The following is a 26140-nucleotide window of genomic DNA, read 5'->3' on the forward strand; positions in this document are numbered from 1 at the left end:
TGGGGGCAGGATTATGTGTGGTAATGATGTGGGGGCGGGATTATGTGTGGTAATGTGGTGGGGGCGGGATTATGTGTGGTGATGGGGTGGGGGTGGAGATACTGTGCAGGGGGCCGGAGTATGTGTGGTGATGTGGTGGGGGGCGGGAATATGTGTGGTGATGTGGTGGGGGGTGGGATTATGTGTGGTAATATGGTGGGGGGCAGGATTATGTGTGGTGATGTGGTGGGGGGTGGGATTATGTGTGGTAATGTGGTGGGGGGATTATGTGTGGTAATGTGGTGGGGGCGGGATTATGTGTGGTGATGGGGTGGGGGCAGAGCTACTGTGCAGGGGGCGGGATTATGTGTGGTGATGTGGATGGGGGACGGGATTATGTGTGGTGATGTGATGGGTGCAGGATTATGTGTGGTGATGTAGTGGGGGGCGGGATTATGTGTGGTAATGTGGTGGGAGTAGGATTATGTGTGGTAATGTGGTGGGGGGATTATGTGTGGTAATGTGGTGGCGGCGGGATTATGTGTGGTGATGGGGTGGTGGTGGAGATACTGTGCATGGGGCGGGATTATGTGTGGTGATGTGGGGGGGGCGGTATTATGTGTGGTGATGTGGTGGGGGGCGGGATTATGTGTGGTAATGTGGTGGGGGGCGGGATTATGTGTGGTAATGTGGTGGGGGGCGGGATTATGTGTGGTGATGTAGTGGGGGCAGGATTATTTGTGGTGATGTGGTGGGGAGTGGGATTATGTGTGGTGATGTGGTGGGGGAGGGATTATGTGTGGTGATGGGGTGGGGGGGCAGGATTATGTGTGGTGATGTGGTGGGGGGTGGGATTATGTGTGGTGATGTGGTGGGGGGCGGTATTATGTGCGGTGGTGGGGGGCAGGATTATGTGTGGTGATGGGGTGTGGGGCGGGATTGTGTGTGGTAATGGGGTGGGGGGCGTGATTGTGTGTGGTAATGGGGTGGTGGGTGGGATTGTGTGTGGTAATGGAGTGGGGGGTGGGATTGTGTGTGGTAATGGGATGGGGGGCGGGATTGTGTGTTGTGATGTGGTGGGAGACTGGATTATGTGTGGTTTTGTGGTGGGGGGCGGGATTGTGTGGTGATGTGGTGGGGGGCGGGATTATGTGTGGCAATGTGGTGGGGGGCAGTATTATGTGTGGTAATGTGTGGGGGGCGGGATTATGTGTGGTAATGTGGTGGGGGGCAGGATTATGTGTGGTAATGTGGTGGGGGGCAGGATTGTGTGTGGTAATGTGGTGGGGGGCGGGATTATGTGTGGTGATGTAGTGGGGGGTGGGATTAAGTGTGGTGATGTGGTGGGGGGGTGGGATTGTGTGTGGTAATGTGGTGGGGGGGCGGGATTGTGTATGGTAATGTGGTGGGGGGCGGGATTGTGTGTGGTGATGTGGTGGGGGGGCGGGATTATGTGTAGTAATGTGGTGGGGGGGAAGGATTATGTGTGGTAATGTGGTGGGGGCGGGATTGTGTGTGGTGATGTGGTGGGGGGCAGGATTATGTGTGGTAATGTGGTGGGGGGGACTGTGTGTAGTAATGTGGTGGGGGCAGGATTGTGTGTGGTGATGTGGTGGGGGGAGGGATTATGTGTGGTGATGTGGTGGGGGGCAGGATTATGTGTAGTAATGTGGTGGGGGGCGGGATTATGTGTGGTGATGTGGTGGGGGGGCGGGATTATGTGTAGTAATGTGGTGGGGGGCGGGATTATGTGTGGTAATGTGGTGGGGGGCGAGATTGTGTGCAGTAATGTGGTGGGGGGCGGGATTGTGTGTGGTGATGTGGTGGGGGGAGGGATTATGTGTGGTGATGTGGTGGGGGGCAGGATTATGTGTGGTAATGTGGTGGGGGGACTGTGTGTAGTAATGTGGTGGGGGCGGGATTGTGTGTGGTAATGTGGTGGGGGGCGGAACTATGTGTGGTAATGTGGTGGGGGCAGGATTGTGTGTAGTAATGTGGTGGGGGTGGGATTGTGTGTGGTAATGTGGTGGGGGGGCGGGATTGTGTGTGGTAATTTGGTGGGGGGCGGGATTGTGTGTGGTAATGTGGTGGGGGGCGGGATTGTGTGTGGTAATGTGGTGGGGGGGCGGGATTGTGTGTGGTAATGTGGTGGGGGGCGGGATTGTGGGTGGTAATGTGGTGGGGCGGGATTGTGTGTGGTGATGTGGTGGGGCGGAGCTACTGTGCAGGGGTCGGGATTAGAGGGTAATCACGATGCCTCTTATATATATAGATAACACCAAAAGTTTTTCTCCACTCATGGTTAGTGGTTGAGTGAAGCCATTTATTGTCACCCTATTGTTTTTTCTTTTTAAATCATAATGACAACCCAAAACATCCAAATGACCCTGATCAAAAGTTTACATACCCCATTTCTTAATACAGTGTATTGCCCCCTCTAACATCAATTACAGCTTGAAGTCTTTTGTGGTAGTTGTGGATGAGGTTCTTTATTTTCTCAGATGGTAAAGCTGCCCACTCTTCTTGACAAAAAGCCTCCTGTTCCTGTAAATTCCTGGGCTGTCTAGCATGAACTGCGCACTTGAGATCTCCCCAGAGTGGCTCAATGATATTGAGGTCAGGAGACTGAGATAACCACTCCAGAACCTTCACTTTTTTCTGCTGTAGCCAATGATGGGTCGACTTGGCCTTGTGTTTTGGAGATTGTTGTCATGTGGGAATGTCCAAGTACGTCCCATGCGCAGCTTCTGGGCTGTTGAGTGCAAATGTGTCTCCAGTATTTGCTGCATTCATGTTTCTTTCAACTTTGACCAAGTTTCCTGTGCCTTTGTAGCTCACACATCCCCGAAACATCAGCAATCCACCTCCATGCTTTACAGTAGGAATGGTGTTCCTGTCATCATAGGCTTTGTTGACCTCTCTCCAAATGTAACATTTATGGTTCTGGCCAAAAAGTTCAATTTTTGTTTCATCACTCCAAATTACCTTGTTCTAGAAGTTTTAAGACTTGTCTCTGTGCTGTTTTGTGTATTGAAGGCAAGATACTTTGTGGCATTTGCACAATAATAGCTTTCTTCTGGCAACTCGACCATGCAGCCCATGTTTCTTCAAGTGCCTCCTTATTGTGCATCTTGAAACAGCCACACCGCTAGTTTTCAGAGAGTCCTGTATTTCAGCTGATGTTATTTGTGGGTTTTTCTTTGCATCCTGAACAATTTTCCTGGCAGTTGTGGACGACATTTTTGTTGGTCTACCTGAGCGTTGTTTTGTTTTTACAGAGGCCCTGATTTTCCATTTGTTAATCACAGTTTGAATGCTGCTGACTGGCATTATCAATTCCTTGGATATCTTTTTTTATCCCTTTCCTGTTTTATACAGTTCAACTACCTTTTCCAGTAGATCCGTTGACAATTTTTTTGCTTTCTCCATGACTCACAATCCAGAAATGTCAGTGGCTGGATGAAAGATGCAAGAGTCTGCCTGGATCCCAGAAACTCACTCAGCTTATATGCACACACACTGATTACAAACAAACAGGTCACAGGTGAGGATGTTACCTTTAGTAGCCATCCAAACCCATTTGTGTCAACTTCTCTGCATGTTATCAGGCCAAAATCACCAGGGTATGTGAACTTTTGACCAAGGCCATTTGGATGTTTTGGGTTGTCATTATGATTTAAAAACAGAAAACACAATAGTTTTACAATAAATGGCTTCACCCAACCACTAACCATGAGTGGAGAAAAAGTTTTGGTGTTATCATTCATATTCTCTGATAAAAGGCCAAGAAAGCAAAAATTCTGCCGGGATATGTAAAGTTTTGAGCACAACTGTATGTACAGTCGAAATTTCCATATAATAGATTGTCTCTTTTAGAAAATACTGCAATTTTTCCAGGTAAAGTAGAGAGTGAATCATCCTGTAGTACGCAGCCTTCCCCACATGGATGGTAGGCGTGTGAGTAGTTGTTCACCAGTATTTTGCACCTGTGCTGCCTCCGCATTTATAACATTGGCCAGCTGCATCTTGCAGTATTGTGCCTAGGCAATGATGAGTACAGGCAGTCTCTGGGTTACAAACTAGATACGTCCTGTAACTTTGAACACCTAAACAACGAATGCCCTCTTGGCTAGCAGAGGGCGCACCTCTAAGCCAGAACATATAAACCTATAAAAACACACTAGGTTGTGGAATGAGTAGAAATAAATGGATACAAGACCCAACCAAAATATTGATATATCCAAAAATCCACAACAGAGCGATAGAGGTATCAAGAACAATAAGACAATATTTATTAAAGTGTCAAATGCACAACATTGTAATGAACATACATGGACAAAAAAACGGTGAATGGGAGAAAACAGGCAGAACTAAACCAGCATAGAAGGTGTTAAGCTGAATGCCGGTAAAAGACACAGAAAAAATCCAGGCTTCCTGACTACACCAGCACGCCGATATATGCTCATTGGTCTAGGTAGAAAAAATCCACAGGTGGGCAACCCTCAGGGGAGACATCATAATATGAAATAACATGTAACCAACCCACAGAGGTAATACATCAGAGTGGGACTATCTACTGAAAAATGCTGCTATGTATAGCAAGACAAAGAGCATACAGATGTAAGCGTCACCAGCAAACCCAAATTGACATGCATGCTGTTAATGGTGCTGGAACATTACCTTGGGACATGCTGGCAAATAAGACGCCGGCGTGGTGGGAGCAGGAAAGGGACAGTTACGTCCTGTAACTTTGTTTGTAGCCTAAATATATAAGTAAGTTGGAACAGGGTCGGGGAAAAAAAATAAGTCACTGGCAGCTCTAACTGCCGTGCTGCTCACCGCCTGCCATCTGGTCCTTTTCTTTTCACCATCATGCACCGTTTCTTTGGCCTCTTTACTATAGACCAAGACTTCTGGCAGCGTCCAGGCCTCAAATGTTATTGCCTGTCATAAAATCGCTACACCAACATCGCAACCCTGTGACGCACAGTGACCTTAGGGCCTGGATGCAGGCAGACGGTTTGGTCATGAAGTTCGGAGGACTGGACGGTGAGCAGCAGGTCATCTGGAAAGGTGTGTATTTTGTTCTTTAGTTATTTTGTTAAACCAATATTTACCTCGCTGTCTGTTACTCTTCTTTCCGTCATTGGAGGCACGCATCTACAGCTGTTCAACATACGCTAGGAATGACTGCATTCAGGCATAATTTTACTGTGCATCATAAGGTTGAAATGATGACTCGACTTTCTAAAGCGCTGTGGGCTGCAGCCTGGACGCGGTCGGGAGTCCTGGTTTATAGTGAAGAGACCAGAGATATGATGCGCAATGGCAGAAAGAAGAGGATCGGATGGAGGCTGGTGAGTTAATTAGTTTTTAATGAACATCCGAGGTTTGTAACTAGGGGTCGTATGTAAGTTGAATGTTCATAAGTCACTAGACTGCCTTTTTTATGTGATATTTTTAAGAACATAGTTTTTTACCTGTATACAAGTTGTTAATCTATACTTAGAACTATGAACTAGATTGCAAAGAACAACCAAGGTTGTCAAGAGTGTTATCCATATTTGGGGAAATTTTTTAGTGATATGAATGTATTTGTTTTAAAAAAAATATTTTTTTGCACTTGGGTGTCATTAAAAATGTATCGTTTGGCTTTCACAGGCTCTTTGTTTCCATGCACACTGAAGTTTGCTGTAGTCTGCAGTCATAAATCTGCTGAGAGAAGCTCCGAAAAAAAACATCTTAAAGAGTTACAAACTTCCCATCAGATAATCATAGCGGGCTGACTGGCAGATTCTCAGTTAACTCAGGCTGCAGCCAGCAATAGCCAGTGCCGTATGTGGAGTCAGGAAGAAATTTTACCCCATAATTTGGGCAAATTAGCATCCGCCTCATGGGGTATGTGCCTTTTCTGGGTAAACATTTTAGATTATAGTCGAAGGATTTGTGTCTTCTTTCAACCTCAAAACTATGAAATTAGGAAATTAATGACATGTATTGATTGAATCATGCGAGTGATTTACAAGTGCAGATGTAAAACTGGTAAGTTATTTGTCAGCTTGATCTCTTTTACCGGTAAAATATATTATATAAATACAAATCAAATATGACCTGGATCATTAATAAGTTCATATCAATCCAAACTTTAGAGTGTCTATTGGACTCTAAGTCACTGGCTGAATTTGCATTAATGAATTTCAAATTGAGCCATGTAGAGGTCATGTAGAAGTTTTCATCCATCACATTGTTGGTTTTTTTTTGCCAGATCTCTTGCTGCTTACTGTCTTAATAATTAACCTTTAGGGGCAGGGGGTAGCAGAGATGGGCACATGTTTATATCACTAAACACATTCATTTTAACATTGTGCTTGAAAGAACCTTTGAGAAAGTTTAGTTTCACCCCCCCAAAAAAAAATCCATCTCCATCTGCTCCTATCATACAGATCATTATGCTGTCAAGCAACCTATCTCATCCCCGCCATGATACAATATGTTTCCTTTGTTTGTGCCGAACAATGCATAAAAGCACAATTCTTTTGTTATCACCTCAACTACTTCCACTATATAGACATTTGTAAAATTCTCAGGCTCATGCTGATCAAGTTTAGGAACATGTCTGACAAACATACCTATTTCAGCTGACTTTTTTCCTCCTACAACATCAGCAAAAAATGGAAAAATTTTGTTATGTTTCACCCCAACCCTAATACAGCGTTCAATCATAACTAAGTGCCTGTTCTCTTCAAAGTTGCGCTAATGTGAAAGGGTAGCTGGCTTCACCCTTTGTATGGGGCAGCGCTCCTGCAGTTCACATTCTCCGTGGCAGCCATTGAGGATATAAGCATTTGATTGGCACTCCTTAGATTTGTGCACCGATTAAACATCGCAGCTCTGACCTGCAAACGCTGTGAAGATGAAAAGCTGTGCAACAACGAATCAGACATTGATACGATGCTGGCAACATGCTCTCGTTAGCCCAGACATAGAAATATACCAAGTACGCCAAGAGACATGACAATGCCAACGATGACTAAAGAAAGGAGAAAACTACAAGTAATACTAAAGCATTTTATTTTTAATTCTAAAGAAATTCAAAGCTACAAGAGAAAAGATACAGAATTTAGCTTTTGAGATTTTCCTTGAACTTGGTTGCCCCTTTATTCTGTGAGCCAGAAATATTTTTTCTTAATGTTTAAAGGGAGAGATCAGTTTTGTGGATTAGGGCTGCAAAGACCAAACATCATAAGTGTAAACACACACACTAGGCATTTTTGCTGTGTTTTAACCCCTTAGTGACAGAGCCAATTTGGTACTTAATGACTGAGCCAATTTTTACAATTCTGACCACTGTCACTTTATGAGGCTATAACTCTGGAATGCTTTAACAGATCCTGCTGATTCTGAGACTGTTTTTTCGTGACATATTGTACTTCATTTTAGTGGTAACATTTCTTCGATATTACTTGCGAATATTTATGAAAAAAATGGAAATATGGCGAAAATTTGTAAAATTTTGCAATTTTCAAACTTTGTATTTTTATGCCCTTAAATCAGAGAGATATGTCAGGAAAAATAGTTAATAAATAACATTTCCCACATGTCTACTTTACATCAGCACAATTTTGGAAACAACATTTTTTTTTTGTTAGGGAGTTATAAGGGTTAAAAGTTGACCAGCAATTTCTCATTTTTACAACACCATTTTTTTTTAGGGACCACATCACATTTTAAGTCATTTTGAGGGATCTATATGATAGAAAATAACCAAGTGTGACACCATTCTAAAAACTGCACCCCTCAAGCTGCTCAAAACCACATTCAAGAAGTTTATTTACCCTTTACGTGCTTCACAGGAACTGAAACAATGTGGAAGGAAAAAATGAACATTTAACTTTTTTTTGCAAACATTTTACTTCAGAACCATTTTTTTTATTTTCACAAGTGTAAAAACGGAAATTTAACCATAAATTTTGTTGTGCAATTTCTCCTGAATAGTAGGAGCGCCGTTTGACTTTTTCAATGCAGAATTGGCTGGAATTGAGATCGGATGCCATGTCACGTTTAGAGAGCCCCTGATGTGCCTAAACAGTGGAAATGCTCCACAAGTGACACCATTTTGGAAACTAGACCCCTTAAGGAACTTATCTAGATATGTGGTGAGCACTTTGAGCCCCCAAGTGCTTCACAGAAGTTTATAAAGTAGAGCCGTGAAAATAAAAAAATCGCATTTGTTTACACAAAAATGATCTTTTCGCCCATAAATTCTTATTTTCACAAGGGTAACAGGAGAAATTAGACCACAAAAGTTGTTGTGCAATTTCTCCTGAGTACGTTGATACCCCATATGTGGGGGTAAACCACTGTTTGGGCGCACCGCAGAGCTTGGAAGAGAAGGAGTGCCGTTTTACTTTTTCAATGTAGAATTGGCTGGAATTGAGATTGGACGCCATGTCGCGTTTGGAGAGCCCCTGATGTGCCTAAACAGTGGAAACCCCCCACAAGTGACACCATTTTGGAAACTAGACCCCTTAAGGAACTTAACTAGATGTGTGTTGAGCACTTTAAACCCCCAGGTGCTTCACAGAAGTTTATAACGTTGAGCCGTGAAAATAAAAAATCACATTTTTTCTACAAAAATGATCTTTTTTCCCACAAATTTTTATTTTCACAAGGGTAACAGGAGAAATTAGACCACAAAAGTTGTTGTGCAATTTCTCCTGAGTACGTCGATACCCCATATGTGGGGGTAAACCACTGTTTGGGCGCACTGCAGAGCTTCGAAGAGAAGGAGTGCCGTTTTACTTTTTCAATGTAGAATTGGCTGGAATTGAGATCGGACACCATGTCGCGTTTGGAGAGCCCCTGATGTGCCTAAACAGTAGAAAGCCCCCAAAAGTGACCCCATTTTGGAAACTAGACCCCTTAAGGAACTTATCTAGATGTGTGGTGAGCACTTTAAACCCCAAGTGCTTCACAGAAATTTATAACGTAGAGCCGTGAAAATAAAAAATCCTTTTTTTTCCCTCAAAAATGATTTTTTAGCCTGCAATTTTTTATTTTCTCAAGGGTAATAGGAGACATTGGACCCCAAAATCTGTTGACCAGTTTGTCCTGAGTACACTGATACCCCATATGTGGGGGGGGCACTGTTTGGGCACCCATCGGGGCTCGGAAGGGAAGGAGCGCCGCTTGGAATGCAGACTTTGATGGGATGGTCTGCGGGCGTCATGTTGCATTTGCAGAGCTCCTGATGTACCTAAACAGTAGAAACCCCCCACAAGTGACCCCATTTTGGAAACTAGACCCCCAAAGAGCTTATCTAGATGTGTGGTGAGCACTATGAACCCCCAACTGCTTCACAGAAGTTTATAATGTAGAGCCATGAAAAAAAAAATCATATTTTTTCCACAAAAATGATCTTTTCACCCCCAAATTTTTACTTTCACAAAGGTAACAGGAGAAATTGGACCCCAAAATTTATTGGGCAATTTATGCTGAGTAGGCTGATACCCCATATGTGGGGGTAAACCACTGTTTGGGCGCATGGCAGAGCTCGGAAGGGAAGGAGCGCCGTTTTGCAATGCAGACTTTGATAGAATAGTCTGCGGGCGTTATGTTGCGTTTGCAGAGCCCCTGATGTACCTAAACAGTAGAAACCCCCCACAAGTGACCCCATTTTGGAAACTAGACCCCCAAAGGAACTTATCTAGATGTGTGGTGAGAACTTTGAATGCCCAAGTGCTTCACAGAAGTTTATAATGCAGAGTCGTGAAAATAAAAAATATTTTTTTTTCCACAAAAAATATTTTTTAGCCCCCAAGTTTTTATTTTCACAATGGTAACAAGAGAAATTGGACCCCAAAAGTTGTTGTCCAATTTGTACTGAGTACACTGATACCCCATATGTGGGGGGGCACTGTTTGGGCACCCATCAGGGCTCGGAAGGGAAGGAGCGCCGCTTGGAATGCAGACTTTGATGGGATGGTCTGCGGGCGTCATGTTGCATTTGCAGAGCTACCCCCGGCAACCGAGACCCCAAAGATTTTTCGGGTGCCGGCCAGCGGGCGCACTGCACATGCACCCGCCATTTTTTGGCCGGAAGAAGATGGTGGCGCCCATCGGGAGCCACGAGGAGCACCGGGGGATACGGGGGGCTATTGGGGACCCCGTTTCTCTGTCCTCTGATGTGCTATCACATCGGAGGACAGAGAAATTAAATGGGAAATCGCATTTTTTTTTTTTGTGATCGCTGGTAAACGGTTAATTACCAGAGATCGCAACCTGGAGGTCGGTAAAAACCCCCGAGTCATGTTCTCTGGGGTCTCGGCTACCCCCGGTAACCGAGACCCCAGAGAAAATCCGACTCTGGGGGGCGCTATTCTCTTTTTCCACAGCGCTGTTAATTAACGGCGCTGTCGATTAAGTACCCTTAACTGCCGCCGTTAAAAGGCGTATCGGCAGTCGTTAAGGGGTTAAAGAACCAGCAAAGCCAATGAGATTTCATTAATCTTATGCACACACATTTTTTTTTGTTATCAGTATTTTGTGCTTTGCATGGTTTTTCCAGCGTTTTTGACCCACTGAAAGCAATGGATAGTGACAAAAAGCAAGTACAACAGTGTATGAAACCCATTTATTTTTTTATGATTTTTCTAGGTTTACCATCTTGTCTTAGGGTACCGTCACACAGTGCCATTTTCATCGCTACGACGGCACGATTCGTGACGTTGCAGCGTCGTATGATTATCGCTCCAGCGTCGTAGACTGCGGTCACACGTTGCAATACACGGCGCTGGAGCGATAATTTCATGACGTATTTGCGATGTAGAAGCCGTTGGTTACTGTGCGCACATCGTATACAACCTGTGTCACACAATGCAATCATGCCGCCACAGCGGGACACTAGACGACGAAAGAAAGTTTCAAACGATCTGCTACGACGTACGATTCTCAGCGGGGATCCGGATCGCAGTAGCGTGTCAGACACAACGATATCGTAACGATATCGCTAGAACGTCACGAATCGTGCCGTCGTAGCGATGAAAATGGCACTGTGTGACGGTACCCTAAGTCACTTGAGAATGGCAGTTAAGGTACCGTCACACAGTGCCATTTTGATCGCTACGACGGTACGATTCGTGACGTTCTAGCGATATCCATACGATATCGCAGTGTCTGACACGCAGCAGCGATCAGGGACCCTGCTGAGAATCGTACGTCGTAGCAGATCGTATGGAACTTTCTTTCGTCGCTTGATCACCCGCTGACATCGCTGGATCGTTGTGTGTGACAGCGATCCAGCGATGTGTTCGCTTGTAACCAGGGTAAACATCGGGTAACTAAGCGCAGGGCCGCGCTTAGTAACCCGATGTTTACCGTGGTTACCAGCGTAAACGTAAAAAAACAAACAGTACATACTCACATTCCAGTGTCTGTCCTCCGTCGTCTCAGCTTCTCTGCACTGTGAGCGCCTGCCAGCCGGAAAGCGAGCACAGCGGTGACGCGGTGACGTTACCGCTGTGCTTTCCGGCCGCTGTGCTTACACAGTGGAGAGAAGCAGAACGCCGGGGGACAGACACCGGAATGTAAGTATGTACTGTTTGGTTTTTTTTACGTTTACGCTGGTAACCAGGGTAAACATCGGGTTACTAAGCGCGGCCCTGCGCTTAGTAACCCGATGTTTACCCTGGTTACCCGGGGACTTCGGCATCGCTCCAGTGCCGTGATTGCAACGTGTGACCGCAGTCTACGACGCTGGAGCGATAATCATACGATGCTACGACGTCACGAATCGTGCCGTCATAGCGATGTAAATGGTACTGTGTGACGGTACCCTTAGGATTAGTTCAGTTTAATTAAATTAGTGATGCGTACAATGTAAACATTGGCCAACCAGGGTGTGAGATTTAACAATGCCTGTGGCTGACCGAGGTGTGAGATTGAATAATGCCTTAGCATTAAACGCGGCCCGTTTAACGCATGTGTTGAACGGGCTGCTGTGAACGCAATGTGAACTTGGCCTAACTTTTTTTTTTTTTTTAAAGTAGCCATTGATCTGATTCCTAATGTTGAAGGAAAATTTCTAAGTGACATTTAAGATCAGGATTATTATTCAGTCTTCAACAACTTTTTTATTGTCAGAAATGTATATACTGTAGAACAGTTTGCCGCCGAAAACCAGTTATACCATAATCCGTCTACAATAAAAAGTTATTGTTTTGCTTTCTAGTCCCAATGAACCAAACATTCTCTACCTATACAGTGAAGGAAATAATTATTTGATCCCCGGCTGATTTTGTAAGTTTGCCCACTGACAAAGACATGAACAGTCTATAATTTTAAGGGTAGGTTAATTTTAACATTGAGAGATAGAATATCAAAAATAAAATCCAGAAAATCACATTGTATAAATTACATAAATTTGCATTTTGCAGTGAGAAATAAGTATTTGATTCCCCTGGCAAACAAGACTTAACACTTGGTGGCAAAACCCTTGTTCGCAAGCACAGCAGGCAGACATTTTTTGTAGTTGATGATGAGGTTTGCGCACATGTCAGGAGGAATTTTGGTCCACACCTCTTTGCAGATCATCTCTATATCATTAAGATTTTGAGGCTGCCGCTTGGCAACTAGGAGCTTCAACTCCCTCTCTAATTTTTCTATGTGAGTAAGGCCTGGAGACTGGCTAGGCCACACCATGACCTTATTGTGCTTCTTTTTGAGCCACTCCTTTGTTTCCTTAGCTGTATGTTTTGGGTCACTGTCTTGCTGGAAGACCCAGCCACGGCCCATTTTTAATGCCCTGGCGGAGGAAAGGAGGTTGTAACTCAGGATTTTAGGGTACATGGCTCCATCCATTCTCCCATTGATGCGGTGAAGTAGTCCTGTGCCCATAGCAGAGAAACACCTCCATGCTTAACAGGGGGAAGGTGTTCTTTGGGTCATAGACATAATTTCTTTTCCTCCAAACATGGTGAGTTAATGCCAAATACCTCAAGTTTTATCTCATCTGACCACAGTACCTTCTCCCAATCACTCACAGAATCATCCAGGTGTTCATTGGAAAACTTCAGACAGGCCAGCCCATGTGCCTTCTTGAGCAGGGGTACCTTGCGGCACTGATGGATTTTAAACCTTTATGGCGTAATGTGTTAGCAATGGTTTTCTTGGTGACTGAGGTCCCAGCTGCCTTGAGATCATTAACAAGTTCCCTCCCCGTGTAGTTTTAGGCTTATCACTCACTTTCCTCATGATCAAGGATACTCCACGAGGTGAGATTTTGCATGGAGCGCCAGATCAATGTCGATTGACAGTCATTTTGTATTTCTTCAATTTTCTTACTATTGCACCAACAGTTGACTCCATCTCACCCAGCATCTTCCGTATGGTTTTGTAGCCCATTCTAGCTTTGTGCAAGTCTATAATCTTGCACTGACATTCTTATAAATCTCTTTGGTCTTACCCATGTTGTAGAGCAGTGATTTTCAACCTTTTTTGAGCCGCGGCACACTTTTTATACTTAAAAAATTCCAGGGCACACCACCAACCAAAATGGCACAAAATGACACTAAAACAGTACATATTCTACATATAGTTAATAATATAGATTCTAAATGTATTTATACTCACTCAGTGTGAAACCTGGGCCTGTTTCGATAAACACAAAAGGGATATCCTGGCAGGAATGGTGGAAAGACACACATGAAGCTCTTCCTCAACAGTTCTCAGTCTCTCCCTGTTTTAAATTTTTATCGCAGTCAAGCTTGAGAAGCCCAGCTCACATAGATATGTGGTCGAAAATGGGAGCAATGTCAAAATAGCTTTGTTGGCCAGAATGGGGAACTCCTTGGCAACAGATAACCAAAAACTGTCCAAAGGAAGATCAGCAAACTTTAGCTTTAAACCACGATCTTGCTTCAGTTCAATGAGTCCCTCTTGCTCCTTTAAAGTCATGTCCTTTCCAGCAACGGATAATGAGCTGTATGGGTCCCTAACCCAGTCAAGGCATTCTGTGAAGGTTGAAGAGAAATAAAACGATAACTTCTCCTCAAGAGTTTTCAAATGTCTGCCAATCACCTCGCACATTGCAGCAGTGTTGTCATCATGCAGTTTCTCGGTGAGCGGGAACATCTCAAGGTTGCCACCCTGCACATGCTGCTGCCAGAGCTGCAACTTTAAACGGAATCTGTTCATTTTATCAGTGCTTGTAAGCAGGTTTTCATTTTGGCCTTGCATCCGTGTGTTTAGTTCATTCAGATATTGAAATATATCAGCCAGGTATGCCAGCTTTGCACACCACTCATCACTTGCAAGCAGCTTTGAATAATCGGACCTCTCGTTTGTCAGAAATATTTTAAGTTCCTCTCGCAACTCATACACACGGGCCAGCACTTTGCCGCGTGACAGCCACCTGACCTCCGTGTGGAGCAATAAGATTTTATGTTCCGCTCCCATTTCTGTACACAAAGATGCAAATAAGCGACATCTCAAAGGTCGCCTCTTCATAAAGTTCACTATGCGCACAACATCATCCAACACGGGAGCTAGATCTGCTGGTAAGGTCTTTGCAACGAGGGCCTCACGGTGCAAGAAACAGTGGGTAACAAGAACATCTGGGTTTCTTTCTTTAACCCTACTTACAAAGCCTTTGATGCGCCCGACCATGGCTGCGGCTCCATCAGTGCGGACACCTGTGCAGTTTTCCCATGTAAGCCCACTTTTATCAAGATATTCCGATGTGACCTGGAATATTACCTCTCCTGTTGATTTTTCTGGCAGTGCCTTGCAAAATAGGAAGTTTTCTCTAATGGCTTCTCCATCCACAAAACGCACATTGGCCAACAGCTGACAATGTCCACTGATATCCGTCGACTCATCAAGTTGCAAGGCAAATTCTCATTGTTTGTACATAAGCGTACAAAATACTCCATCGGCTTGTTTTGAACGGAAGGGTGTTTCGTTTGGAGATGGCGTTTAAGCTTGCTTGGCCCCATGGCGCTATTGGATAGCTTCTCACCACACACCAAGCACAGTGGTGTTGGTGCTGTCGCATCCCCAGTGAAAGTAAATCCAAATGAAAGATAGCTTTCACTGTATTGCCTTGAGCTCACCTTCTTGTCTTTTTTCTTTTGTCGACCTCTCATACTAGGGCCTTCATCTGGGTTAGAATTGTGTCCAGGGTCCTGTTTGGCATTTGCCTTTTCCATTCTCAAATACTTCTCCATCACTGCTGAGATAGTGTGCGCAGCCACACACTAAAATAGAAGAGTATTACATTATCTGCCACACTTAAAGGACCTCTGCCAGGTACTAAAAGTACCAGCTCATATGCTGAGTATTCTGCCAACAGTTCATATACTCAGGCAAAAGCTCATATAGTCAGCAACAGCTGATTAACTGTTAATGAGCTGTTGCTGACTTAATGATTATACACAGCATTATTGGCGAGCATTACCTTGGCGGCGGGCAAATGCGAGAGTCTCTCCGCTCTCAGGATGACGCGCCGGCCTCGGTGACGTCATTAAGTTGCGCGAGCGTTCAAAGCTCGCGCATGTGTTATTCCATGACTGCGCATCGCTGCGCATTGCCGGGGAACAAAACAAAGGGGGCACCATAGTTTGGGGTACTTTCCCCGCGGCACACCTGACCATGTGTCGCGGCACACTAGTGTGCCGCGGAACACTGGTTGAAAATCACTGTTGTAGAGGTTAGAGTCTGACTGATTGAGTCTGTGGGCAGGAGCCTTTTATAAAGGTCACTATACAAGACAGCTGTCTTTAATGCAGGTAATGAGTTGAAGAGGAGCGTCTAACTGGTCTGTAGGAGCCAGAACTCTTAATTGTTAGTAAGGGATCAAATACTTATTTCTCACTGCAAAATGCAAATAAATTTATATAATTTATACCATGTGATTTTCTGGATTTTATTTTTGATATTCTATCTCTCAAAGTTAAAATGAACCTAGCCTTAAAATTATAGACTGTTAATGTCTTTGTCAGTGGGCAAACTTACAAAATCAGCAAGGGATCAAATAATTATTTCCTTCACTGTAGGTTCTGACATGTAGACTTGGTGATGGTAGCACTGGATCGCCAATGAATTTTCATCCTCAAAATCGAAACAGCTTTGTAATCAGTAGCAGCAAACAAAGCAAGACATTAAAGCACAAGGGGCTTTACTGGGGTTTAAATATTATATTTTACAACATGTTAGGCTATAGGTTGATCTCGATGGACTTATATCTACCTTCAACCTTAAAAGCTATGGAACTATATGTAGATTATGCAATAAAGAAAAAAAACAAATTTGGATTTAATGCTTCAATGTCTTTATATTGCTAGTACACACTTGTTTACCCTCTGAGAAAATCCAGCAGCTCAGCTCCATTGTCTGTCAGTAATTCAATTGATGAACTTAAAGAGTACCTATCATCACCAATCTGGGGCGGAGTTGGCAGCCGCAGATTAATGATCTTTTTAAATATCATGTAGTGACAAAACTTCTCATAATGCCCCTAATGTTACCTAAAGGGCCTGATCTTTTAGTAAATGTATGTCTCAAACAGAAGGAAGAGTGGGATCCCCCCACCCCTCTGAGGCCACTCTCACAGGGAATGAGCGAGATCTTGTGAGAGCTCTCTCTTTGAACTAACCAAGCACTGTGGTGCACTTTTGACATTTGTGCTAGTGCTTGTCCCACATAGGGTGGTAGGTTATAGAAGGTGGGGGTTAAAGGATGAGATATTGTCACAACTTAAAGAAAACCCTTTTGTTTGGGTCAGCTGCTGCAGTCCACCAGCAGGTAGAAGGTCCCCTTCTTCTGAACATAGTGGATAATGGAATAGAGGATAGGTGTTTAAATGACCACACTGCTGCAAGAGAGGAAGGATCTACACTTCGAGGTTGATGAAAAGTAGTTTTATTATGTGTCGTCTAAAGCCCTCAAGCCACCAAGTCCAACTCCCACAGAACTGAAGGAGCCATGGAGAATCAAGCTCTAGCAACTCTTCCACAAACAGCGGCCAAGGATCTGGCCAGACTGAAGCCAGAGGCATCACAATTTATGTGTATCTGGGCCAACAGTTGGCCACCTACATGGGTAAAACTGGAGCCCAGGAAACGTGGGTGCGAACACGACCATGGTAATAAGTTAAAACTGGCAGCTGGAAGTTGAGAAAATGGCTGTGTTTAAAAATGCTTGTTGAACTAACAGGGAACTGTTTTGTGGCCCTAAGTGACCGTAAACTGCTGCGTTAGCAGTACGGCTGAAGAGGTTTTTTGTGTTTCCCCTCCTCCAAGTCTATTTGCGCACCCCTTGCTGGATTATGGGACTGTGTGCTCTGCCCCATGGACTCTGTCCCATTGCTCCCGTAGACAAATTAAATTTAGGGAAGCATTTTGGATCCACTATTTTCAAAGCATGGAGCCAAAAGGTCTAAATAGGGAGTATGACATTATGAGTTTATTCTGCTATTATTATAATTATACTGATATCTAATTAATTTTTTTCTTCCTTTCTCCAATACTAGTTTTCTCAGTCGCGCACATGATTCAACTCACAAGAATGGTATGGAGAAATATAACTTCTTTATTTTTGAAAGTTTATTTCTCTATTTTTATTCTTATATCTTTATTTTTTATTCTTTTTATATTATTACAATAAATTATTTCTTTTCCATTTTCGGTTCTTATTGCATCTTTTAGTTTTCTTTGTTTTTTACTTACATATTAACTATTTTCACATGATATCACACATTTCCCTGAGATGCGATTAAAGTTATCATTCTGACTAATATCTCTGATACGGACTATGGCACACTTTTACAGTGGTGTTCCTCCGATGTGGTGTACACATAAGCAATACATTTGCATAATAACATGATTTTTGTGAGTCTTTCACTTTTTCAAATTATTTTTTACTAGGAGTTTCAAGTCTTTCTCCTTTTGAAATATTTTGGATCCAAATAACATTTTTATACTTTCCTCCATACCACCATTGCTTAAAGTGACTTGTTTAAATTTTTCTCCTTTTTCAAAATAATTTTGGACCTAAAGAAAAAAGTTTTCTTAATTTTTTTACATTACCTCCATACCACCCTTGCTTAAAGTGATCTGTTCAATTTGTATCACCTTGGGTAATGCTAACTAGCTAAACATCATCCAATATCACTTACAGAGGTTAATCTAGAGTGTTTACTTGATTGTATTTGATTTTTATTGCAGACAATATTTTGCTTACTAATATAACTGTATAATAGATGTATACATTTTTCTTTTATGTTACTTTTAAAATATGGTTTGTTTTCATTTTATACCCGAAGTCTGATAAAGGTCCAAGTTATGTGACCGAAATGTTACACATGAATTTTGTGGGATTGCTTCACTTGAATAAACTTTCATTTTATGCATTTGAAAGAGTGCCACATTTTGTTCAAATACCGAATCTCCTGCGGACCTTCGAGCAACGTCTGGGCCCAATTGCCCAAATTAGGCACTGAGGAGTGTGCCTTAATCCCTTCCATACAGAGAAACCCAGACGGGGAACAGTGTGAGGGAAACATAACTTATTTTGGGAATGCTGTGCTTCCAGATTGGGAGTCCCTGGGGCTAACACGGGCTGGTAAAGTAGGGGCAAGTCCAAGTTGAACGTAAGCGGATGCTTGAAATGTACTGTGTTTATGAAACTAGAACCGGAGGGTGCTGTTTTCTGCAAACTGCGTGTTAAAGACTGATGTACTTGAGCGGTCCAGTAAAGCTGAACTAGCTAAAACGACTCAGGTGTCCCCTGATGTGTGTGCGTCTTGTCCTGGACATGGAGACAGCAAAAGGCTTCCGGCCTGCAAGTGAGTACAATTTTGGACAGGAATACTGTGTGTTCGTAAAGTGCCAGCGCATGGAGAAGCAGCAGCTCGCCCTCGATACCTTACAGCTTAATGTTCAAACAGCCATTTCTTCACATAGAGACTAGGGCAGATAATCTTTAATGCATGAAACATGAATGAATGTGTTTTCTAGATAGGCATAGATGCTAAAACATGCACTGTCAACTCTTTGTATTTCTTTTATATACACAATGTTGACTGACTGGTTTAGTGAATGCCTGTCTGTACAGAGTATTCTGTTTTCTCAGATATATTTTATTTGTATGTAAATATGTTCTACCTGTAGTGTGAATGCTTCTGCATTGAAGTAATGTTACTGCAATGTGAACACTTTACAAAGCAAAATGAAAAACTTTTTAAAAAAAATTAAAAGCGCTACCGTACACTTCTAAGGAGGAGATACAGAATAGTGCTCAATCATGTTCTCCGGAGACCTGTATACCATCCTTAGGTAACATATCAGAATGGCTGCTACACTAAATAAGCTCACATAAAACATTTGTTTTGATAATGTTATCTTACAGGATGTGCACTGTGATACATATAGGAAATACAGATGAAGTCAGACTAATGTATATAAGGACCTCCCGAATGTCCCCAAATAAATGATGTCTGGTTTCAGACTAATAATTCTTTTATTTTTTAAGCTGCCACAAGAGATGTCTCTCATACTGTAGAGGACACAGGCACAATCATCAGAACGAGTGCTTCTGTGTATGGATTTGTCAGTAGAAGTAGTTGCTGGCCAAACCATAGTTTGGGCAACAGTTATCAAAAGTACATGGGAGGGCACTTAAGTTTACATACACATTAGAATATGTGAAATGTAAGTAGGAAACAGCAATATTAAATGTCACAGAGTTTACATACACATGACTGGTACATCGTAGCATTACTTTTAAATTGTCTATCATTGGGACATATATTTTGGCAACTCTTCCACAAACTTCTTATAATAAGTTGCTTGAATTTTGGCCCATTCCTCCTTACAGAATTAGTGTAACTGAGTAAGGCTTGTAGTCCTCCTTGTTCACAAAGAATTATTCAGTCCTGCCCATATGTTATGACCGGTGACCTTTGAGCCGCATGAGACTTTCTCAGGAGTAGGTGGAACCTGTACTGACCGCAAACCCTAAACTGTCACCGCAACTAGAAGTAGCCGTGGGGTGTACCTAACACATCCTAGACACCTCGACACAGCCGGAGGACTAAATACCCCTATAGATGGAAATGGGAATTCTATCTTGCCTCAGAGCAGAACCCCAAAGGATAGGCAGCCCCCCACAAATATTGACTGTGAGTATTAGAGGAAAGACACACGCAGGCAGAAATCAGGATTTAGCAAAAGAGGCCACGCTAGCTAAATAGGAAAGGATAGGACAGAATACTAAGCGGTCAGTATTAAAACCCTAAAAATATCCACAGCAGATAATACAAAATTCCACCATCTAACTAAAGACATGGAATGTATATCTGCATCTCCTGAGAATCCAACTTGACTGAAATATCCAAACACAGTCTAAGCTGGACAAGAAAAAACATTGAATAGTACTGAATTGTAAAGCACACAGCATGTGTGCTGTAGAAACAAAACCAGACACTTATCTTAGCTGATTTGGCAGCAGGGCAGGAGGAACCAGACAGAGATGCAAAACCTCCAAGAACAATGGACAACTGGCAAGGGCTAATGAATCCTGCACACCTAAATATCCCAGTCAGAGCTGCAATCAGCAGGGACACCTGCCCAGGATTGCAACCCAGGGACAACTGCATTACTACCAACAACCACCGGAGGGAACCCAAGAGCAGAATTCACAACACCCATACATTTGGGATTGAGGTCAGGGCTTTGTGATGGCATACTTGATGATGGCCGTTATGGCTGAACAGTTTAAATTTTTTATTCTTCACACCAGGGAACAATTATGCTAAAAAGCAAGATCTTTGTCCCTATGGCAGCTGCAATCCGTAACAGTTTTTTATGGGCGATTTTGGAGCAGAGGCCCTTTCTTGCCAGGCAGCCTTTCAGGCCTTGTAGGACATTTTGGGTTATGCCAATATAGGGCATGTATTATTGGTCTAGAGCAGTGTTCCCCAACTCCAGTCCTCAAGGGCCACCAACAGGTCATGTTTTCAGGATTTCCTTAGTATTGCATAGGTGATGGAATTATTGCCTGTGAAGGTGATGCAATTATCACCTGGGCAATACTAAGGAAATCCTGAAAACATGACCTGTTGGTGGGTCTTGAGGACCGGAGTTGGGGAACACTGATCTAGAGGATACTATTGTACTGTTTCCTCCAGCATCTTTCCAAGGCTTTTTGCTCTTACTCTTGGATGGATTTGTACTTTTTGCACCAAGGTACATTCATGTCTATGTGACTAAATGGTGTATTCTTCCTAACTGATATCATGACTCAGTGTTTTCATTGTGTATAAACATGCAAATGTTTGTGTGAACAGATGAACATGGTGCCTTCAGGCATTTAAAAATTGTTCCCAAGCCAAGGATGTACCAGACTTGTGCCCAATTCTTTTCCTGATGTCTTGGCTGATTTGTTTTGAATTTTCTATGATGTCAAGCAAAGAGGCAAGTTCGCTGTCAAGGAATACTTACAGATCTACCCTTCCAATTAACTGAAAATATGTTAATCAGCCTATAAGAAGCTTCTAAGTCCATGACATAGTTGTTTTTGGAAATTTCGAAGCCACTGTATATAAAGGCATAATCAACTAGTCATCCCCAACAACATGGTAATATTATTGTTTGTTGACTGGGAATAAGTTGCAGGGATAAATAGGAGTTTTAATGGCTTAAACTTAGGGGTATGTAAATGTATGCATTTAACTGATATAAGTACATATGTGTGTATATTTAACATCAGTATAAGATCTATATTTTGATAGTCTAAAAAAAATTGAAACAAGCACAAATTTGGTGTGTCTCTTTTTCTGAAGAACATGATACATCTCTATATAATACACACCGCGTATTGATGTCAATAAGACCTAGGTAATTCCTCCTTCCACCTGTGATAGTGCTGCAGGAGAATGAAACACTTATTGCTAGGCTACTCTACAGAATGCAGCTGACCGCTCTGTTCTCCAGGAGAGGGACATGCCTAGCAGGGTATCATCAGAGGCCCCTTTAAAAAGGATTTCCGCAATAGAGAACCACTTAAAAACAATTATATTGTTCATTCCAGGAAGCATTAGCTATTCCAGGATGCATGCTACATATACGGAATTTAGCTGAATTTGGGAATGTCTTGCAGACAGGGTGCATCCCAATGCATTTACACGGGATGTATTTGCATACTGAAAAGCTACATTGTTCTTCCATGTATCATTTATATGTGTCTGAGGGTCTACCTGCTTAAAAATTCAGGCCATTTTTAATGAATGCAGAAGCGCTGACCTTTATTGCTTCAGGACAGTAATACACTGAAACTGACAAAGTTAGATTTTAATTTATCTGCATCAGTGCTATCCTAAAGACAATACTTTTCAGAAATTTCTGGTGAGAAATATTAAAGTATAAGATGATTCAGATAAATGGCTCAATTAATTGAATTGAAGCAGACTCCATAGCACTGAACCAGAGCTGTGAGCTCTTTATTAAAAGCACTGTTCTGTAGCCCATAACCTTGTTCCTTGACTCCTCTCTAGTTTCCAATTTAAACAAGTCCCCATGCGACCTGCTCTAAAGGCCTTTGTCTCCCTGTCATTGTTAAAAGAGCTGAGGCATCCTGGAAGTGTGAAATCAGAACTCATGAGTTGAACGGTTCCCCCGGGAATGCTGTACTGCTCAGAAGGTCAAAGTCATGGGCTGGACCATCTAAAAGTGTCTGATCGCCAGTCTGTGACACAGCGGGTGGGGGGCAAAGGAGCTAGAACTGAACACATCTTAATTAAAGCCCGCAGACAGCAAAACAGACTATTTTTAAGTGGGCTGTCAAGAAGGACTTCGATGTAACCCTCTTAATGAATGTGAATCTACTAAATGTTAAACCATAAGCTAATAGGGATGTTCATCAGATAATTGTTAAAACAGCAAAATATCCACTGCAGCTATGTCTTTATTTCATATTACATTCAGATTTCATGCTCTATTTCTTTTTTTGGTTTATGTGCTTTCTTTGGGTTTAGAAATATCTATTGCAACAAAGTATCTCGAAGAGAACCATTACTGTAGATACAAAGCACTGTCGTATCTTCTGACGATCTGAAAAAAGTGCAGAGATCTTTTAAATCTGAAGTCTGAAGTCATCTGAACCTACTTACATTATCTGATTTGATATGTGCCAGCAGACTGAACCCTATCGGTAGTTATCGGCGGTGAGGGATCAAGCATGTTGGATTTCAAAGTTCAAAATCATTTAGAAACACAATACTCCAGGAAAGACAATGAAGACTGTAACAGTTGGTGTAACGTAACTGTTAAAGAAGTATATTTAATGATCAGTATAGGTGGAACCAGGTTAAAACTGGTTATGAGCATGTCATATTTGTTGGGAGATCTGCAAACTCATGTCTCAATACCGACACTTGACTGCTTATTCAAAGGTTGGTTGGATCAGGCAACTAATACCTCATGTGCATGGCCAGCAAGACCTCTGAAGGTGGAGCAAATACCACCATCTCACAAGCTTAGCGGTTTTCATTTTGACCATTAGTTAATATTGCACATAAATCATCGCCAACATAAGATTAGCACTAATATCAGATATCTATTTGATTTCCACGTGTTGCCTTACGAGTACACCTGATACTATAGATGCATGCCACCAAGCATGTGCTGGTATTAGATTTATCTCCATTCTCCTCATATATAATATCTATGATATTGCACTATAAACAAATACATTGCTTTTCTTCAAACAATGTTTGAAGAATGGTGTTGGACCAGATGACCCAGGAGGTCCCTTCCAACTCTACTAATCTATGAACATATTAATGCCAACAACCCATTCCATTCCGCCAACACCCCCACCAACCACATCAGGTTTCACCACTTCTGAGTAAACATGAAAATGACTAGTCATATAAGCGCATGGGAGATCACTTCTGCCACGTTGTGTTTACATCACTTCATTGGGCCAGAAATAGACATTTTTTATCAATATTAAAAAGGAAATCTTAATGAAACAGTATACGGTCTCTAACCAGATGGAAGGGGGCAAGCCCGACTCATTAAGCCCGTAAAGCCTTATATTTCCCTATTGTATGTCTCTTACGATGAATACCTTTCTCCATTAAAATAAGCCATTTGACCTAGTCAACAAATTGTAGTTTGGTAGGTGGAAGTTCCTGTATCCAATACTATGCGATAAACTTTCGAGCCATATATAACATACGCACCACTTCTGTTTTGTGTGTTTCAGAAGCATGGAGGCCTTCAACATATCCCAAAACATATAAGAAGGGGATAAAAATCACATTTTTTTGCAAATAAATTAATTCGCAAAGTAAAAAAACCCAAAACAAAACAGTCCAAAAAGAAATATGTCACATTGAAGACCTGTAAATTCTTATTTAAGAGGCTCCTCTGTCCTCCACTCATTACCTGTAGTAATGGCACCTGTTTGAACTTGTTATCAGTATAAAAGACACCTGTCCACAAACTCAAGCAGTAACATTCCAAACTCCAGTATGGTGAAGACCAAAGAGCTGTCAAAGGACACCAAAAACAAATTTGTAGCCCTGCACCAGGCTGGGAAGACTGAATCTGCAATAGGCAAGCAGCTTGGTGTGATGAAATCAACTGTGGGAGCAATAATAAGAAAATGGAAGTCATACAAGACCACTGATAATCTCCCTTGATCTGAGGCTCCACGCAAGATCTCACCCCGTGGGGTCAAAATGATCACAAGAACGATGAGCAAAAATCCCAGAACCACACGGGGGGAACTAGTTAATGACCTGCATAAAGCTGGGACCACCCTAACAAAGGCTACCATCAGTAACACACTACGCCACCAGGGACTCAGATCCTGCAGTGCCAGACATGTCACCCTGCTTAAGCCAGTACATGACCGGGTCTGTCTGAAGTTTGCTAGAGAGCATTTGGATTATCCAGAAGAGTATTGGGAGAATGTCTTGTGGTCTGATGAAACCAAAGTAGAACTGTTTGGTAGAAACAAAACTTGTCATGTTTGGAGGAGACAGAATGCTGAGTTGCATCCAAAGAACACCATACCTACTGTGAAGCATGGGGGTGGCAACATCATGCTTTGGGGCTGTTTCTCAGTAAAGGTACCAGGACAACTGATCTGTGTACATGAAAGAATGTATGGGGCCATGTATCGTGAGATTTTTGAGTGCAAACCTCCTTCCATAAGCAAGGGCATTGAAGATGAAATGTGGATGGGTTTTTCAGCATGATAATAATCCAAAGCACACCACCAGGGCAACAAAGGAGTGGCTTCCTAAGAAGCATATGAAGGTCCTGGAGTGGCCTAGCCAGTCTCCAGATTTCAACCTCATAGAAAATCTTTGGAGGGAGTTGAAAGTCCGTGTTGCCTAGTGACAGGCCCAAATATTACTGCTCTAGAGGAGATCTGCATGGAGGAATGGGCCAACATACCACCAATAGTGTGTGCCAACCTTGTGAAGACTTACAGAAAACGTTTGACTTCTGTCATTGCCAACAAAGAATATATAACAAAATATTGAGATGAACTTTTGTTAATGACCAAATACTTATTTTCCACCATAATTTGCAAAATAAATGTTGCCAAATCAGACAAGGTGATTTTCTGGATTTGTTTTCTCATTTTGACTCTCATAGATGTGGTCTACCTATGATGTCAATTACAGGCCTCTCTCATCTTTTTAAGTGGGAGAACTTGCACAATTGGTGGCTGACTAAATACTTTTTTCCCCACTGTATCTATACCAGACTAACTTCACGTTAAATATAGACATTCAATTTCCAAGTAAAAATTAAAATTAAGACAATTTACATACAAAGTAAGGATCACAAATAAATGTTGCAATCACTCAAATAGTTGTGCAGCATAGTAATTATTGGGTTAGTGTATGTGCACTTAAGCATTGGCAGCAAAAAATTATTTATAAAAAGAATTCCATGCAGGGAAACTTATACAATTCATTAGTAGACATCAGCGATTCTCCAGAATAAAAGGATTAGATACTTTAGCAATAATATTTTTGGTTACAAGCTGTAGCTTGTACTAAATATTGGGTATTGACTAGGACTAGTGACATACAAAGAGGTAAGATTGGACTTTTTGAATGTGACTGGATCAGTTGCCAACA

The 26140-nt window shown here is 42.4% G+C and overlaps 1 protein-coding gene across 6 annotated transcripts in view; it reads right to left on the bottom strand.

Moving 5' to 3' along the window:
* Positions 1–26140, bottom strand: part of MCTP1 (multiple C2 and transmembrane domain containing 1) — a 1325457-nt gene that overhangs the window by 584469 nt on the left and 714848 nt on the right. The gene's annotated exons all lie outside the window — the stretch shown is intronic.

Source organism: Ranitomeya variabilis, chromosome 1 (genome assembly GCF_051348905.1).
Source record: "Ranitomeya variabilis isolate aRanVar5 chromosome 1, aRanVar5.hap1, whole genome shotgun sequence".
NCBI classification, from domain to species: domain Eukaryota; kingdom Metazoa; phylum Chordata; class Amphibia; order Anura; family Dendrobatidae; genus Ranitomeya; species Ranitomeya variabilis.